At 42.9% G+C, this 18,246-nt stretch overlaps 1 long non-coding RNA gene across 1 annotated transcript; it reads right to left on the minus strand.

The window, feature by feature from the left end:
* Nucleotides 1–12,905: 12,905 nt before the first annotated feature.
* On the minus strand, nucleotides 12,906–14,757 carry LOC119455204 (uncharacterized). The gene is made up of 2 exons (XR_005192843.2): nucleotides 14,310–14,757; nucleotides 12,906–13,180 (listed from the first exon to the last, which is right to left on the minus strand). It is a non-coding gene; the product is annotated as an uncharacterized LOC119455204 (long non-coding RNA).
* Nucleotides 14,758–18,246: the final 3,489 nt, after the last annotated feature.

Genomic DNA, 18,246 nt, shown 5'->3' on the forward strand with positions numbered 1-18,246 from the left:
CGAGCATAATGTGACAAATGGAGAAGCGTGGAAAAGAGTTCTCGCTCTCTAAATAGCATTCAAGTTATCCCTGAGGCAGCTACGTAAATACATTACATCAGTAACACTTAGAGAAGCCAGGATTAGAAAACAAAATGGGAGCTGTAATAAACAGTAGTGCTCAAAAAGTTGATTTGTATAACTAGCTTGTGGCTCATATTCATGAGGCCACAGTTTGACAACCTCCTGTCTTGAAGGTTATGACGCAGGTTATTTATTTCACTTTTACGACTCTCTTTACTCATTACCACGATTTAAATTAGCCCCTGTGCCATATTTGCAGCAAATTGCAGCCAGGATATCCCCATCATGTGTATCAATCTCGTCAGGCATTTCTGTCACATGACAACAGCTGTTTGGACTTAGTGCGTCTATATGACCAGCCCGTAATCATAGACGGCTCAGCGTGCGTGCCCGATTTCCGACACTCAGTCGTGCGTGCTCCACTAGACATGTAAATCAACACCATCAGCACTAAATCCGTAGCGTTGGTCTCAACATATCCGGCTGTTCAGTACAGACACAGCAGGAGTGCATGGTTGAGATTGCACTACCGCTCTAATTGTATTTGGTTTACCTAAAAAGTGGCAGACGACGCTAATGTTCTCGTAGAACGCATAATTATTCATTTATTCATCATTTATTGTCCCTTAAGGGCCCTGCATGGGTTAGAGCATTACATAAGGAGGGAAGCGAAAGAAAAAATATATCCGTGGTCACGTTATTAAACAATAAAGTATCACAAACAAGGAGGCGTCTTCAGATTGTACATTTCAATAGAACAAAAAACACATGTAATGCATCTCCGCTTGTGTTTACAAAACAATGATGTAGTGATATTACAAGCGCAATATTACAAGTACAAGAACAAGAAGGTGTGGTCACGTAATACAACTATATTGAAGAGAGGAAAATGAGAGCACAGCGCTTTGTAGCACAGTTTAAAATAAATAATTTAAAGGTACAGGACAAAATATTATCTATAAATAAGATTAAGGATCAACTACAAAGCGAGATTCCAGTTTGACATTCGGTTCAGCAAGGAGAGGAAGGCATCTGCTGTTGATCACTTTAGAAAAGTGAGATGACACTAACCACCTGAAGTTAGAATGGTCATGTTCATGGACAATTGATTGGGGAAGCGAGTTCCATTCTTCTATGGCCTGGGGTAAAAATCACTTATTAAATGCATTTGTAGAGCCAGTTATACTCTGCACACTCATGGAATTGAAAATCCGACGTGATGTTCGCACAGGTGGTACTAAAAGGAAGGTTCCAGGGTCAGGGCGATTGTATTATAGATTATGAAACTGTGCCAGCCGCGCTGTCTTTCTTCGTTGAGCTAATGAGTCGAGACTGATGAATGATTTGATGGCATTTACGCTAACCCAAGTATCATTTTCAGAGCACATGAAGTGAGCTGCCCGATTCTGGATGCTTTCAATTAATTCAATTAGATAATTTTGAGGAGGGCTCCATATCGCGCAGGCATATTTGAGTTTAGGTGTAACGTATACCTCGTAGGCAAGTTTGCGGATGTAACTTGAACATAAAGAAAGGAATCGTTTAATGAAACCAAGTGTATTGCATGTGCCTGCTACTAGTTTCGTGATGTATACTGACCAGCTTAATTTGTTTGTGATAAGGACACCTAAATATGGGTACGAATCAATACATGCAAGGTTCATGGAGTTTAAAGAGTATGAATAATTTAGGATGGATAGCTTTCGCGACACTTGCATACTTTTACTTTTGAATACATTGAGTTTCATCAGCCAGAGGGCGCACCAGGTTTCTATTATGCTGAGGTCTTTCTGCAGCAGTGACTGGTCACTGGTACAAGTTATGCGACGATAAAGGACGCAATCATCCGCAAAAAGGACAATTGAGGACGAAATACTACTAGGAAGGTCGTTTAAAAAGACTTAGAATAAAAGTGGCCCGAGGAGAGAGCCTTGAGGTACGCCTGAGATAACATTGGAGGTATTTCAGCGATGGTTGCCAACAACAGTAAACTGAGTGCGGTCCGAAAGGAACGAGGAAATCCAGGACAATGTAAAGAGATTTAAGGAGAGGGAGGAAAGTTTTGCCATCAAACGTTGATGTGGGACCCGGTCAAAGGCTTTAGAAATATCTAGGTAGATAATGTCAGTTTGAAATGAAGAATCTAAGTTCAGGTTAAGGTCGGTGGTGAACTCGTAACCCTGCACTGGCGAAGGGGGAAAGAGGATTGAAAGAGAATGAAGCGAGGAAGTTCGCATTTTGCACTGTTACACACACAAGCGTTCATCGCTAAATGGCGCAAACATACTGTGGGAGATAGGTGGTGGGTGATAGGCAAAAAGTCGAATGGTATTTCAAGAGCAAAAGTAGGCCTACATTGAAATAGAGAAAGAAAACTCTTCATAAATTATATATATATATATATATATATATATATATATATATATATATATATATATATATATATATATATATAACACAATAGTCAAGTACGGATTTGTTCGCCTCCTTATAAGATAACTAGCGTATTTATGCCACCTCAAGCAGTCTCTAGAACAGTTGTACCGACTACCCGATCAACAATTTATCCACAATACTGAATCCTTGATTAAAAAAAATATTTAGAATTGTAGCTGTATTAGCGATGTTGATGCTAATAACTGAGTGCTAGAACTTCTTGCAATAGATATTGTGTACTAAGCGTTTCTAGCCTACTCTTTCTTTGGTGCCCCACTTGATTAGGCGCAAGAACGTTCTCTCGGCATTTACAAGTTACCGAAATTATCTTAATGTGTGTCATGCAAAAGCGCGTTAAATCAACTCACTAGCTTAGGCGAAGAATATGTATGATAACTGACGGTAACCAAGCTTGCCGAATGCTTACACGTGTCTAAGCAGTGAGAGCCTTGCGCAACCTGGCCCAAAGCCACCTTCTTATTTATTTTCAATTTGCGAAAATTGTAAATAGAAATATAGAAGCCGAACTCGTTGCCGCTGTTTGTCGTGAAAGGGCAGAATATACCCGAGGCCGTTACCAACTGCCTTACCGTCATTCAGCCAACCTGCATTTTCTACTATGGACGAGGGCATGCAATTCAAATTCTGCCCGAAAGAGCCCTCGTAGCAGCATATGCCTAGCGCAGTTTGACATGTCAAGTGAATAAAGTACACATAAGCACCTTTGTGGCAGGCCCTCACTGCTCTTAATTCTTCCTCTTCAGTGGCGGAGCAGTCACTTCTTCGACGTCGGCGTGACGCAGCGAAATCGCCCACGTGATAATTCAAGCGCCGGCGACCACAACATGAACGCTGGAACAGTCCTGTGCTTGACTGACTTGACCGGGAGGCGACATGTCACTACTGTCCCACAAAGCAGCATTTTAGCATTTGTTTTCCTACGCATTCTTCTTCGCTTTCACCAAAGCTCATCTTCCTCTCTGTTTAACCACTCGTATGCAACTACTTCGTTATAATGGTTAGTGGAGCATAAGTACGCAAGAAACAGTCATAAATTTAATATTTCGTCCTTTTGAATCTCGCATTGACTTATTCAAGCATTGTTTTGCCCCCACAAACATTAAAATAGCGAATTGTTTGCCAAGTGAAATGAACGATCGCTACCTTCACAGGATTGCTCAAAGTGCATTCAATAATATGTTGCATATATTATTTCATACCAGTTGTTCGTAACAAAAAATCATTTAAACAAGAGAAAACGTTGTCAATTTATTGGAGAGAAATGTAAGCTACATACAAATTAAGGGAACCGAGAAACCAGTAACCAAAGTTTGCAACGAGAATAAAGGAACAAATGAAAGGCGAAACGAATAAAGAAAGTATTTGAGGAAGTCTGACTCTCGAAATCGAATTAAATTGTCCAGCAACCTTTTCTCGTATATGTATGTTCATAGCCATATCGGTTGTATGCTGTTTAGCAATAATAGTTGAGAAAGGATGGTGGTTCAAAAAGGCACAAACATATTACTAAAACTTGGAAACAAGAAGCCGGATGCCGAAGTATGATAATAATTTTACTACATTCCTAAATAAGCTTAAAAGAAATAACAATGCGAGATGTACCGTTAGCAGAACAAAAAAAAATAGGAACGAGCCGGCAACAACATGATGTTTTTCATTGGCCTCTCAATTTGCCCCCTTCAGAAAGTACAGCGAAGGAGCAAGGCCTAAGAAAGGGGGGAAAGCAAATTTGGCGTCGTAAGCAGTAAACAAAAAGTTGCATCCTGGTGCTCCTAGAAATTAGGCCACAAACGAATGCACGTGCATATGTAAGAATTCTGCAAAAGTGGATTTAGTCGGCTACTCTCTAGAGCGGGCCTGTTCTCTCTCAAAGATACAAGAGCGGACCGCGCACTTCATGTCCTTCACTGCGACCAAAGCGCAGGAAAGTGAAAAGGCAGGCCTGCAGAAATCTTGTTTCGAGAAAGCTCGCAAGGCGGGCGTCTACAGAATATCGGATCAAGAATGCCGCCGTGGCATCTTCTTTCTGCATTAGGCTGTCTCTGAAATCCCCACGTGGCAACGCAACGCCGAGCACGTTCTCCTTGTTCTCTTTGTCGTCGTTGTTGATGTTGTTGTCGTTGTCGTTCACAACAAAGCAGTGGACGCAATTTCAAACACGTCACGACTGTTTCAGTCTCACGTTAGAAATAAAAATAAGGAGATTATTGATGCACTTTCGATGTAGAAAATGACTAGGTAAGTTGCATAGAGCCCGCTATCCCAAAATTACAAATTTGTTACTGAAGCAAAAATAAAAAGAAAAATATATGCAAGCAGGAAATATCAACGATCACTATACATAAACAAACACGTCACAAGCACACAGAGGATGAATCCACGAGCACCGACATCGAAAGCACACTCCAGTATTTATGGGCCGATTCCTCATCAGGCAGGAGTTAAGGAGTCCACACAAGTCTTTTCATGTATACATCTATAAGACAACATGGCCACGACATCAATACATCGAGAAGAATGAGGTTTATTCAAGTTACATTGGGGACGGTCATTGCTCTTCCCGCCGTAATAGCGTTCTCTTTGATTCGCTTGGACGTAGGTTGATACCGACTAAGAATATGTTGGGAAAGACACAGTCCCAATCCAAGGCTAAATCATTGCCCAGATAGACCCGCACAAGGTGACAGCCACGCAGACAACGAGGCCTGCCAAATCAAACATCCCAAAATGTTGATCTATGAAGAAGCTGTAACGGGGAACTCAACTACAATTTACCTATAATAAAAAATATGGAATGAACGTATGTGGTGCTCATAGTAAAATAAATGAACAGCGGTGAAAGAAGTTCACATAAATACAGTTATTTCTTCACGATTGAAAAAAATCAGAAAACTTACAACTCAGCAACTGAATTACTTTAATTCTGGGGTTTTACGTGCCAAAATTACAATTTGATTATGAGGCACGCCGTAGTGAGGGACTCCGGATTGGAGTCCTTAATGGAGTTCCTGGAGTTCTTAATGTTCTTAACCACCTGGAGTTCTTAATGTTCACCCAATACACAGTACACGCGTAGTTTTTGCATTTCGAAATGCGGCCGCCGCTGCAGGGATTCGATTCCGCATCCTCGGACTTAGGAGCGCCATGCGATAACGAGCACACCACGACGGAGGATATAAACAACTGACCAATAAAACAAATTTGTTGGAAGCAATCCTCTGCGGATAGTTTGTTGAAATGTGTAGAAGTTGAAATGCCCTTTGGCGTTCTATTGGCGAGCTACATCCAAGAATTCGCTACCTGGATTACAGCGTTTGCTCATTACCAGAACAATGTGCATTGTTCTACAATAATTTTTTTCTTGCGTTCAGCGCCCGTACTTCTCTAGCCCACATGTGCGTTGGTGGATGCGATAGCTGAGGCGCAAACGTCACTTACTCAGCGGTTCCGGTTTACTCATTTTCGGCATCGATCGCAGGAAACGTCTGAAGAACTCGCTCGCAGAGAATCAACTTCACTTTTTTGACCGGACATCTGCTCATGCTGCTTTCTTACTAGAGTATACCGGATTCCTCTGTCTTCCTTTCCTGCGCCCTTTCTATCACCTTCGCTTTGAAGCAAGTGGGCATCATGCGCCCTCAAATGGTAGCCGCCTACCTGTCGCATAGTCTTTTTATCCAGTTTTTCACTTCGACGAATAGTAACAGCAATCACTTGGAGCACAGAACACTCAAGGGTTCTGTGCTCTGGAACACTCAATAACAAAAACCCACCGACAGTTAACCCTAGGCCTGTAGTTTTACCCCACACATCGTACAGGAAAGCCTTGCTTGCGTTCTGTTCCCTGCATTTTGTGACGAAGGTCGCTATTCCTTATAATAGCATTGTTCTTATCATCACGACGCACTCTGGAGCAAATATCCTTCATACTTCGGTCACTGTGCAGTTCTGTTGCCAGGCACAGATGGTCGCTGGTTGGATTCTTCACCGCCGCGGACGCATTCCCGAAATTTCTACCAGGGCGCAATGAAAAAACAAATATTCGTTACCGTGATTTCGGCGCACCCTAATGGATCCCAAGTGATGAAAATGAATAATGAGCACTCAACTATACGTCGCCCTGCATAGCCCTTGTGTTGCTTTGAGACATCGTTTTTTCTTATTAATACTATTTTTAGGACGTGCGGGGGAGGGGAGGGGCGGAGGTAACGTTCCAAAATTGCACATTGGATTAAAGGGACGCCGTGGTGAAGGACACCGGGTTAATTTTAAATACCCGAGCTTCCTAAACGAGCACCTAAATCAACGTACACTAGCGTTTTTGCATTTCGCCCTCTTCCACAAGCGGCCATGGTGGCCAGGAATTGAACTCGCGACCTCGTGCATTGCAGCAGAACGCTACAGCTGTTGAGCAGCTGCGGTGGCTAAGAAGATCAATCAATCAAACAATCAAATAATTAATAATACTTGAATAAGCTACAATTAAATGAATAAGTATCAGTTTTCTTCGTATCACGTGTGATGACTATTGGGGGTTGTTGCGCAGTCGGGGGCCGTGCCAGGTGCCGGGAGAAGGAGAGGTCCAGAGTAATCGGAAAAGGGTTTCATATACAACTGTAAACGGTATTTCACACGAAGACCTCCGTGATTCTTGGTGCCATCGACATGCTAAGGTATTTGCATGTCCACGCGTTTGCTTCTCCGAGCGTCGTCACAACAGTCAACCCCCGCTTTTTATCCCATTCCATTCTCCCTTTCTCTCGTCGAGGGAATTCAATGGCTTTCTTGTTGGCCAATTGTACTGTCGCACCGTTTGCAACATCCCGCCCCTGGTGACGCACCACACCGCCGCTCTCCGCCTCTGGCGTCCAAGCTTCGACCCGCCCTCTGTGCAATGCCAATGCAAGGAGGGAACCTTGGGATAACGTGGTTCTTACGATGTCGAAGTCGTCAGCGTAGGCTTTTTGCAGCAATTAGCAGATGGTACAATGCCCATGACGGCTTCACAGTTTGAGGTCCGACTCGTTCATCAGCTCAGAAGAAAACGCGACACGGAATCACCTGTCAATCATCTTGACATCGTTTTGTTGCCAGCTCTTTCGGGTTGCAAAGACGACGCCGCTAAATGACCTTTCATAGCTGCACGCTCCTCGGTATGCATATACTTCGTCCAGAAGGCTCGATAGGTTCAACGGCATTCCGTTACTCCACGTTTGCCGGTGAAGCATTCTTTGTCGAGAAAGCCGCCGGGCACAGCAGGGTATGTCGTTCAATTTTCATCGAACGAAAACTGGGGGCAGCCCATATAACCCCTTTTTATGTATAGCTATACTCGTATACAGCGTCCATATTGGCACGTAAACCTTACCGTAGAAAGACGAACACGGCCGCGACATGAGCACGGCAAAAAAAAAAAAGCTATGTAGATTTGGCAAATCAGACAGTGTCACGGTTTTGCAGTCCATGAGGTCAGTGTCCACTAAAAAAAAAATCGCGAAGGGCATTCACGACACGCCCCTGCTTATCAGGGTCACAGATCATCAAGATGCAGATCAAGTAGAAAGTTTACAGAGCACAAATAAAGTACCCTTAATTGCCTGCGTGGCTCGCACGCCATGCAGGCAGGATGCTACAGGACGCTCGGCCCAGGACACTCAAGCAGCCACGCAGCCTAACGCGCTAGCCTGCGTGGTTGCTTGAGTGTCCTGGACAGATGTTCTCTCACAGTGACAAAAGAGCTTGCACCGCGGTCAGACTGGATATCAGTTGTATGAAATGCTCACTGAAAAAAAAAAAAAAATTCGAACTTCAAGGTGTGAGTTGCACAAGCAAGGTTTCTGGGATAGATGACTTGGTAAGCGATTTTTTAAGGCCCGGGTCTTCGTACAATTGGATGCGGCATGACATGCAGTGAAGCGCCCACTGCGAACTGGTAGTTTTGCGAGTGACACAAAGTGACCTAATTTATTAGGTCGCCACATTCTATATGCTCATTGTCGCTTTTGGGAATACACGGTATTTCGCAGCCTTTCGGCATGCATTAGACGCAAACTCAAGTTTCTATGAGTATATTAGTTTCTCCAGGTTCTCACATGCGAGTTTTCTCTAGCTTGCCGAGGCACCTTGATCACCTGTAATATGACTTCTTATTCCCATCTAAAGTAAATAACCTGCGTATTAAAAGCGCGTAACTTTGCATACATTTCACAATGGACCTCATCTTTCTTCAGAAAACCTGCTTTTATCTGAGCTAGATTTGATGTGACCAATTACCAGGCTCAATTCACGTCCCTTGATGTCGGTGACGTTACCACATAGATTTATGGGAAGAGCGTAAGTGCACGTACAAGAGCTCGGCGAAATGATCTAGCAGCCCGTGCCCGTGCTGCTTCAGTTTCCAGTGTCCACCACGCAGCCACCATTCAGGTCAAGTACATTGAAAAGGATTTCCCGGTAGGCACTAAGGTTTCTTTTGTCTTCGCGGCACGTGCTTTATCATCAAGTGGCTTTCGACAACGGCTAACAACGCGGACGAGAACAAACATCTAAAAAAATTTCATGAATCACTGATGAAACTTTTTTATGATAGACTCAATATCCCGTACTTCAAAGCAAGATTATTGATTTTCTCCTACCATGCCCCCCCCCCCCCTTTCCCCGTAACTTTTCTTCCTTCCAGTTTCGAATGATGCAATTTTCAGTGATAGAAGTGAATGACCGCTGATCCGATGATAATATTTCAGTTTTCTACAGAAGAGGTATCTTGCGTATAGGGCCTAATTTATTAGGTCGCCGCATTGTCCACGGTATTTGTTGAGGGAATGAATTCTCGGAAACTTTTTAGGTACACGTGCACAGGTTGAATCTATTTTCCCTTAATCTTTCTTGTCGTTAGGGAACGCTTTCTTGCAGTCAATGCAGCTCGTGATTTTCATTACTGAAGGTGGAATACTGTCCATCCGAGGGCCTTTTGTATATTCTAAGGCGTGGGAAATGAGAACTTCAGCTGGATGATTGAGGATAATATATTATGGAAACTGAAACAAACGCGGATTTCCGTTTATTTTAGGAAGAACTTTCGAATGTCGAAAAGAAATCAAAACGAATGTGCTACCCATATCTCTCTTCTAGTCGTGTGTAGAAAGATTGTAAGCATGCGTGGGTTAGGAATTAGAAAAGCCACAGTGAATTTTGCGTGCCAATAAGGTAAACACAAGCCACTATCCCAGGGAAAGACAATTCCTGTCACAAAATTGTTAGATTTTCGTTAGCGACATGTTACTTTTCTTTGGCGACAGGTTGATTGTTATATATGCTCTGGAACTTAATGCTTTTGTCAAATAACTTTTTTATTTTGTGCCTAAGAAGGCGGTAAGCCACGCTGAATGTAATGCGTGTTAGAATAGCGTTTTTTTGGATGAGTGAGAAGCCAGCAAATTGCCTCATAACGGAACCCGAACTGACTTTCCATCGCAATTAGAGCGAACAGGTCGCTGAAAAATTGGTGCCTGGTTTCCAATATGGCTTCTCTCGCTGTGCTGCCGTGAAGCCTTGAGAAATGATGCCAATTAGGTGTATTCCCAGAATCGTCCTCCTGACGGGGTTTCCGTTCCCGTATTTCATCGTTCCTTATTACGTGAAGTCTAAATCATATTGGGGGCGGCATCTGGTTGCGCAAACGTTAGATGCACCTACATTTTCAGCACGCCTACACTCCTACACAGTCGTGGTCCGACGAATCTGTGAGAGTACGCAAGCACTTAGTATTCCAAGACAGGTTCGTGCACTGGTTTCTCATGGTAGTAGAGAAGGAATCGTTTCTTGTTTCTCAGGCACAGCATAGTTGACTCCGAATTGAGCCCTGGAGGAAAATTGGGAACATGTTTGTTCTACAGGTTCCAATAAAAAAATCACGATCTCCTTGTTTACGCTTGTGTTTAAATGCTTTTCGTCTAAATAAAAGTACTATTACTGTCATCCAGTTCATCGGTTTGTAATGAGAAATGTCTACGCATGGGGACAGCGCATAAAGTTTGTTAATAAAGTTATCTGGCATTAAGAATTACTTGTACCGTGACATGTGACCGAGTAATGACACTAACAAACATATTGTAGTTCGAGCTGCAGGCAAATGCTTGTTAGACGTTTCACATAGCTTCTTAGTAGCCAGATTGTCTTGGGCTGAGAAACCATCGTGACGGACAGATTGGGAGATTCGAGTTGAAAAATTAATCGGAGTTAGTAATCTGCAGTATCATAATGAATACCCTGCACAATCTGACGCAGTACACAATTTTCAGTGGTGTACGAAATAAAACGTTTACGTGTTCTGTACAATGAAGAATTTCGGAATGTAAAACACGATGCTCGCGACATGTATCCTCATTTCTTGCCGGTTGCGTGGGGCGTTACGAAATGCCGCTGCTCTTTGTCGTTATTTCTGCTTCTCTCAGAAGCACAGTCGCATACGAGGTTTACTCGGATAATAATAATTATGGATCCAACCAATAATGCTCCTCGAGTAGGGACCTTCTCTGGAAGGCGTGTGCAATGAGCGGTTGTTTCAAAACTCCGAAGGCACCCATTACGTAGCTGGAACTTTGTAAGCAAATTATACGGGCTTATAAATTTTTTTCTTGTGAAACATCGCAATACGCCGAAACGAGAACAAGCAGGTATTTCCATTGTTTGCATGCCACTGACGCGACGTTGATTCTGCGAAACTAACAAAGCTCCTGATGAGAGAGCTGGCAAATTGTTGGGGCGCCTTATTCGCAAAACCAGCGGGTTCCTTTAGCTAGTTCTTCTGGGAGCAGTTCGTCGGCCGTAAGAACAGCGTGACATGGTGGGGTGATCAAAATAAAAACATTTTGATCAAACAGAACTTCCTACACATCTAGGCTGCGCAGTTCTTACGGCGAAAATTTCTTCCTTTATTTCGTTTGTTCGTAGGAAGATGCACTTTATGAGTTTTACGAAAAAAATATCTTCCAAACGTGTGTCGAGCAGAAACAGATCCTAGAAAGCGCTTATTTTATCCCGGCCATCGCCCATCAATAACCGAAATGAAGTTCAAGTATCTGAGGATACAACAGAAGACTGTCGCCTACTGCTAATTTATTCCGTGTATTAAGAAGGTCTGCAATGTGACGAGGACAGTTTTGAAGATGGCAGATAGTTCATTTGAATTTACCCTAAATTACTTCCTTCTGCGTTTCGAAACACACGTACTGTGTCTTTGTTCCCCTTACGACGTCCAGTGCAACCCTCTGTGGACAACATTAGGTCGACTGGGCTACAGGCTATTTTCAGAAGCAAATATCCTTGGACCATGGCTGCGCGCGTCGCTGGCGTAGAAAGCAAAAAGGTTGTTGTAACAGTACGTCCATTCAACAGGCCTCTATGATCATTTACAGACTTGGCGTGCAACTTCAAGTGTGCGCGAAACTCGTGCTCTCTCACTCTCTTTCCTTATTTCTCACTTTTAGCCCTTTATCACCTTCCAATATATATAGGGTAGCAAACCGGGTATGCGTCTGGTTAACATTCCTGCCTTTCCTTGATTCTCTCTCTCTCTCTTTTGCGCAGGCATTCTGCTTTGACTGCATACTCATGCAGAATGGAAGTGATGCTACCAATGCACTCGTTCCTCAGGTCCGTGTCACCGAGCATTGCAGTGACAGCGATGGTGGCATAGCTGGCGGAAGAAATTTTTCAGCATTGCATAGACCACCACTACAGATATAGACTGCGTAGACTGAATTATAGACTGCATAGACCACCATTAGGCTTGCTCTCTAATCTATTGCACATAGAATCGTTTCATCCTGGATACAAAGTATATATTTTCCTTCCACTTGCTAGGCAAGCTGAAGTAAGTACAACAGCGGAGCCTTTCCACGCTAACGTTCAATTAATTATGCACCTGCAAATTTATTTCTAATTATTAGATCTGGTTGACATATAATCACTTATTAAAGCAACACTGGTGCAATGAGAGACACTGTAGTGAGTGCCTTTAGATTATGGAACAATTTCTGGTTCGGTACCGTGCACATAATTATCGACACGCGAACGCTTTTATATCTGATCCACATCTGAATCCGGCCGCCGTGATGGGGGTTGAACCCGCAACCTAATGCGAAGCAGTGGAGCTTAATAGCCTCCTATTCACCGTGGCTGCTCATACCTGTAGCAATTTTCTTCGTGGAGATTAGAGTGTACAATAAGTTTTTTTTTCGGTTGATGCACAGTTTGTTCCTGCTGCGATTAGATTTTCAAGAGAGACGACACTTTATCACATTTTGCAAACACGCCTTCGCCAGAGGCGCTGGCGGCTCACGTTCAGAACGCCGCCGCCCCTTTAAAATGAAAGCGACGTAATCAGTAGAAAACCCAAACCAAGCGTGAATGTTTATTCTGGATTATATGCGCTGCTGTCTGCGGTAGCCGTATGCTCCTTGTACGTCTTCATGGATTTGGCCTTATATTGTTTCCCGCAAGCAGAAATGGGTCATGTTGCAATCTTTCATGCAGCAGATTTGATTTTTCTGCTCGCACTTCAGGTCATCGCAGGTCTTCCCGTCCGGTTTGTAACGGCTGCAGTCTTCTTTACCTCTGTCCACGAAACACGTTGTGGTCACCTCTTTCTCCGCGGTTGCTGCATGGAAAAATGATAGGAGGTAGCATTTATTTACTCCTATAAGCCTTTTCCTCATTAGTAATTGAGATAACCTGGTCGGTGTTCAAATAGAATTTTTATTGTATTATGCAACAAAGCCACCACGAAAAAAATGACTTTGCACAGCCCCGCCAATAAAATATGTGCGCGTTAAAGAAAAATATCGAGGGGTCAGTTAACGAGAGCTCGTGACGCGATTACCACCAAATGGAACTCCAAAAATTGCCCTCCAAACACTCGCAACCAAAAGTATATACATTGACTAGTCGAGTGCTCTTGCTGGTCGTGCGCCGGGTTTGGTCCAGTGTCGTTGCGCTGCGACATTACCATCCTATTTCTCGTTTTAAACAGCCTCTCCTGCATTGAGATATTTTACTGATGGGGTTCAGTGTCTAATGCCACCACAGTGGCAATGCGAGACGTCGGAGTGTAAAGTTCTCGAAAATAATTCTAAAACATCCCGAATTATTTCATCATCATCACCAGCATCATCAGCCTATATATGTGTCCACTGCAGAAGAAGGCCTCTCCCTGCGATCTCCAATTACCATTGTCTTGCGCTAGCTGATTCCAACTCTACGCCTGCTAATTTCCTAACTTCATCACACCACCCCAGCCGAATTAGTTATCGGGCATTAGAAGCTCGGCACACGAAGGCTTTTTGCATTTAACCTATGTCGAAACCCTGCCACAGAAGGCGCGAATTGAACCCATGACCTTTTACTCAGCAGCACCATGTCATAAATATGCTGACCAACCACAAGGGTTGTAATGTACGTTATCGTCACCGCAAAAAGCACATATACGTTTTCACTCCTGGCGGTCTCCAGCGCATTTTATGTGTGGTAATACACGTTTTCTGCAGTTTAAGTGCGGCCTAATTATATTCTTCATGCCTTTATCTTTGTCGCGGGTGAGCAGAAGAGATTTTCAGCTGAATAAAAGCACGATTCCGTTGTCTATGCCATAAATGCTCACATATATAGTAGCACTTTGTTTTCGTAAGTATAATACCAAAATTACAAAACGCTTTATTCATGCATTTCTAGAGAGGCCTGTTCAATATGAAAAAAGAAGTCTGCGTTCGAGAAGTTAACTGTTTTCTCACCGCAGTCGAAGAGAAGATTGACCGTTACGCAGATGAAGAAGCCGAAGGCAGCAACGCCAAGCAGAGTTCCAGGCTTCATTGCCGCAACGCCACACAAAGTCTCTCTCGATATTCGGAAAAGATGTCCACTTGTGGTTTCTCTCTGGCGAGATAATGAATGCCGAATGCAGTCGTCTTTTATACCGTTGATGAACAACATGACTCAAAAAGAAAGGCTGATCCACGTGCCGGAAGTACGAAGACGTCTTTGCTATGTTGTCCTTGCCTCGCGTGGACTATGTCGTAAATCTTAGTGGACAGATCTGGAAATGTGTCATGGCCTTGTTCAAGCAGCATTCACCGTGGCAACTTGTACATGGCAGCGTGGCATGTGCGGTGGGTGCAACATGTTCACAGTCGTAAAAGTGGCGTGCACGGCATGTCGGCGTCGCAGCAAAGATAAGCCGTTTTGAACTTTGTCACGACAAAAGTACGTTGTAAAAAGTTCACAATGTCGCACTTGCAAAGCTCCAGTTCTCATTTTTCTCATTTTCTCTATTTTTTTTTCTGCTTAGCTTCCGCCGCCCCGTCCAAACCCTATATGTTACCATATATGGATATTTGAGCGGGCATTCGATGGAGACGCGCACTTGCGTATGCAAATACAAAGCCGAAGATGGTGTAACGTTACCTGAGCACACGCCCGCAATTTTTTATATTTTGTTGCGCCTGCTTGTGGTGGTGGTAGTTGTGTCGCTCTAGGCAGGGTTAGCCTTTCAGACTGCGATGATTTTTCCACTAAACAGTCCCCTCTCTACCAAAACTATCGCATGGAAATGCATAAAGACGCAGTGTCAGATGCCGTCGAATTTCTCCATGGTGTCATTTCGCCATTGTTTGTGGTCTTGTTGGTTCACAGGGCGACTACGCCTAAGCTGGATGGCAAAGATAACGTAATTCGACAATAAGGCGATATTGCAGTGTCCGAAATGGAACCTCTATACTCATGCTCTGTTGACATGTATGCCTTACCTCTTGCTAACTTATCCCGCTATAGCGAACTTTTCGGCCATCAAGGCTTGTCGACGGGTATTATATATAAGATTTCACGAGATACGAATGGTTGTTTATTGAGTAGCCATATATTCACATACCACACTGCTTTAGAATATAAAGAACCACCATAGGAGAAAGAGAAAAAGCAAGAGAAAGAAACTGCGCACTAATGCAATGGTAAACTTTGCGGTAAGGCAGTTCCACTCTACGTGAAAGCTGGGGAAGTGCGGAACATAGATTTGCCGGTTTTTCCCTTTTGTTTTCCTTGTGTTTATCCTGTGTTTATCTTGTGTTTAGCAATCCATCATCCGTTTTGAAACCTGTGCTAAGGCACAACTGGTGGGAAACCGCCACTCCCATGGAGCCAAACCAGCTCGTATATGGAACCAAAGCTTTGCTGATGATAGAAGCGATTTAAACAAATTTCTGTTAATTATTGCGCTTAATTCTTCATGATTTCTGTCTTTTAAATTATTCTGAATCATGTTAGTTTATTTGAAGCAGTTTTGATCAATTCTTCACTTGTTTTGATCCTGTTTTGAGCACTTGTTTTTGAGCGTAATCACGCAACAGACGCCGACAGCCCGGGCCCCTAAAGTGCAGCGCACTTAAAAATATTTCTCAACGACTCTCACTGCTCGTATCCTGGACTTCTAAGGGTACGCGCAGGGTGCCGAATCTCCTTGACGACTTCCGTGAGCCCTTAAAAATCCACAAGCGGCAAGGTTGTTTCACTTCAGAAACACCTTGAACAGTATATGTGCGAGGCCTTTCTAGCGTCATATCAGACCAGCGAAGTCACCAGAAACATCGATGCTTCAACCTAAAGGCGCCGCTACACTAAAGCGATTTTAAAGAATAGCTCTGAAACACCACGTAACAAGTTAATGATGTCGTTCTTACTTTCCCAGCGTTTAGGTATTCACAAACTGATTTATAGCTCGTGAGTTTTCACTTTCATATGGGCCTGGATATTTCAGAAAGCCGTCATGCGGCGCGCAACTCACATCAGTGACAGAATGCTAGCCACGAAGACGACGGGAACAGCGTAATTACCGGTAGTCGTTCATGACTTTTACAGCATGGAAACGCTGCTGCTTATTTGCAATGTAGGTATGCACTTTGACGTGGCAAGCATTTCAGCGCTAGTTAATTGTGAGAGCTAACATTGCGTTAGCGAAGGCGGTCAGGCAATGACAAATATTTCTGGTCATTTAAGTTCATCCGCTGGGCCCGCATTCAATTGGCGTTGTGCGCTAAATTTGTTAGTTAGTTAAAGCCCACTTAGCGAAGGCGGCAGAAGATAGACAAATACTTTTCTGCGAACAAAAGATGATAAATTAGATCACTGGTAAGGGACTAAACTTTTTTCTAAACTGTCAGACTTTCACGCCATTTCCAAAGGTTCGCTTAGCAAGTACAATAATCGCTGTCGGGGATGAGAGAATGTTATAAGATACAACTAACCAACGGAGAAAGAATAGCATTTACTATAAGGACATTCAGAATTTGAAACCTTTTGTGCGCGACTTTTAGACTGATTATAGTGGATTAATTTGAATGAACAGCACTGACAAAGCAGCTTCTAGCAACAGATCTTCTCTATCTGTAACTGTGTGCTTTATAAAGGGACAGTAAGCAAAAATATTACGTCAATCTATTAGCAAACTACTTTTTCAGTAGCAATATTGCAGCTGCTACCGTGAGAGGGGGATTAGTGGGCCAGAAAGGTCTCCAAAACGAAAGACGACAGGCGACGCCTAGTTCCCGTACGAACTTACTGTGGCGTCATACATTTTTATAGTGTCTACTCCGATTTAGTTAATTCCTTATAGGGTGATTCCACGAGAGATCAACACGGGTCCAAAAGTTCATATTTTAGATTTCATTCAATATTTTATATTTTGTGGGCATATCACTCGGTAGTACGAAAGTGAACTTGCATTCTTTGAGAAATGAATACTTTAGGAGAAAAAAAATATCGAAATTCTTCAGGTGGCAGGCACCATTTACATGCACCGGGCATTCTCGCAAATTCACAACAATGTCAAATACAAACTATTACGGCTACAAAAAATGCATTTTCTTGTGTAAAACGTATACGTAAAGAAGAGTCAGCAAGAGTTGTTTGAGGCTTCTGTGCAAAACGGAAGTGTTTAAAAAAAATTCTTAATTTGCTACACTTTTCGAAAATTGCTATATTTACGAATTTTTATCTACTAAACTAATGAATGCAGCCTTTTAAAATTTGGTGGGCTATGAGACCTTAACCTGTTTAACGATTGTGCTAAATATTGTTGGTGTAGCACAAATTTACATTTTTACAGTTTGCCTCAAATGTGAAGTATTGACAAAAATGAGCACTATTTGAAAATCAAAATAAAAAAAAACCATCGTTAATTTTTCTCAAAATTTCGTAAACAGCTGTCCACAGACACTGGAAAAAGAACATTAAAAAACATCTTGCATTATTTTGTTTTTAATGACAATATACGTGGTAGAAATGAGAGCTTCGCCGGGATGCAGCAAGGTGCTAAGAAATAGGGACATCGGGGTAAAAAGAACGTCCATTAGCCCCTGACTTGCCTAAACTTGGCCAGGATTGCGCAATAAGGGTAATTTTACCCTTATGGTCAATACTTATGCATAAAATACCGTTTTGTACAATACTCATTCTCTTGAATGTGAGTAAAGATACGTCAACAGAGCAACCTTTACATGGCTCGTTTTATTTAACAAGTGTGCGTAGCTTGCAGCGCAGATAATTTCAGATTTAACGGTGAACTCCCTGTGCATGTACACAAGTAACAAAATTTACGGCAAGTAAAATTCTCTAAAAATTTCGTACTCACCATGGCTCCGTCGGAAACGTCATTATACAGTATAACCTAAGACACGGTGA

Source organism: Dermacentor silvarum, chromosome 6, assembly GCF_013339745.2.
Source record: "Dermacentor silvarum isolate Dsil-2018 chromosome 6, BIME_Dsil_1.4, whole genome shotgun sequence".
Taxonomy (NCBI): Eukaryota; Metazoa; Arthropoda; class Arachnida; order Ixodida; family Ixodidae; genus Dermacentor; species Dermacentor silvarum.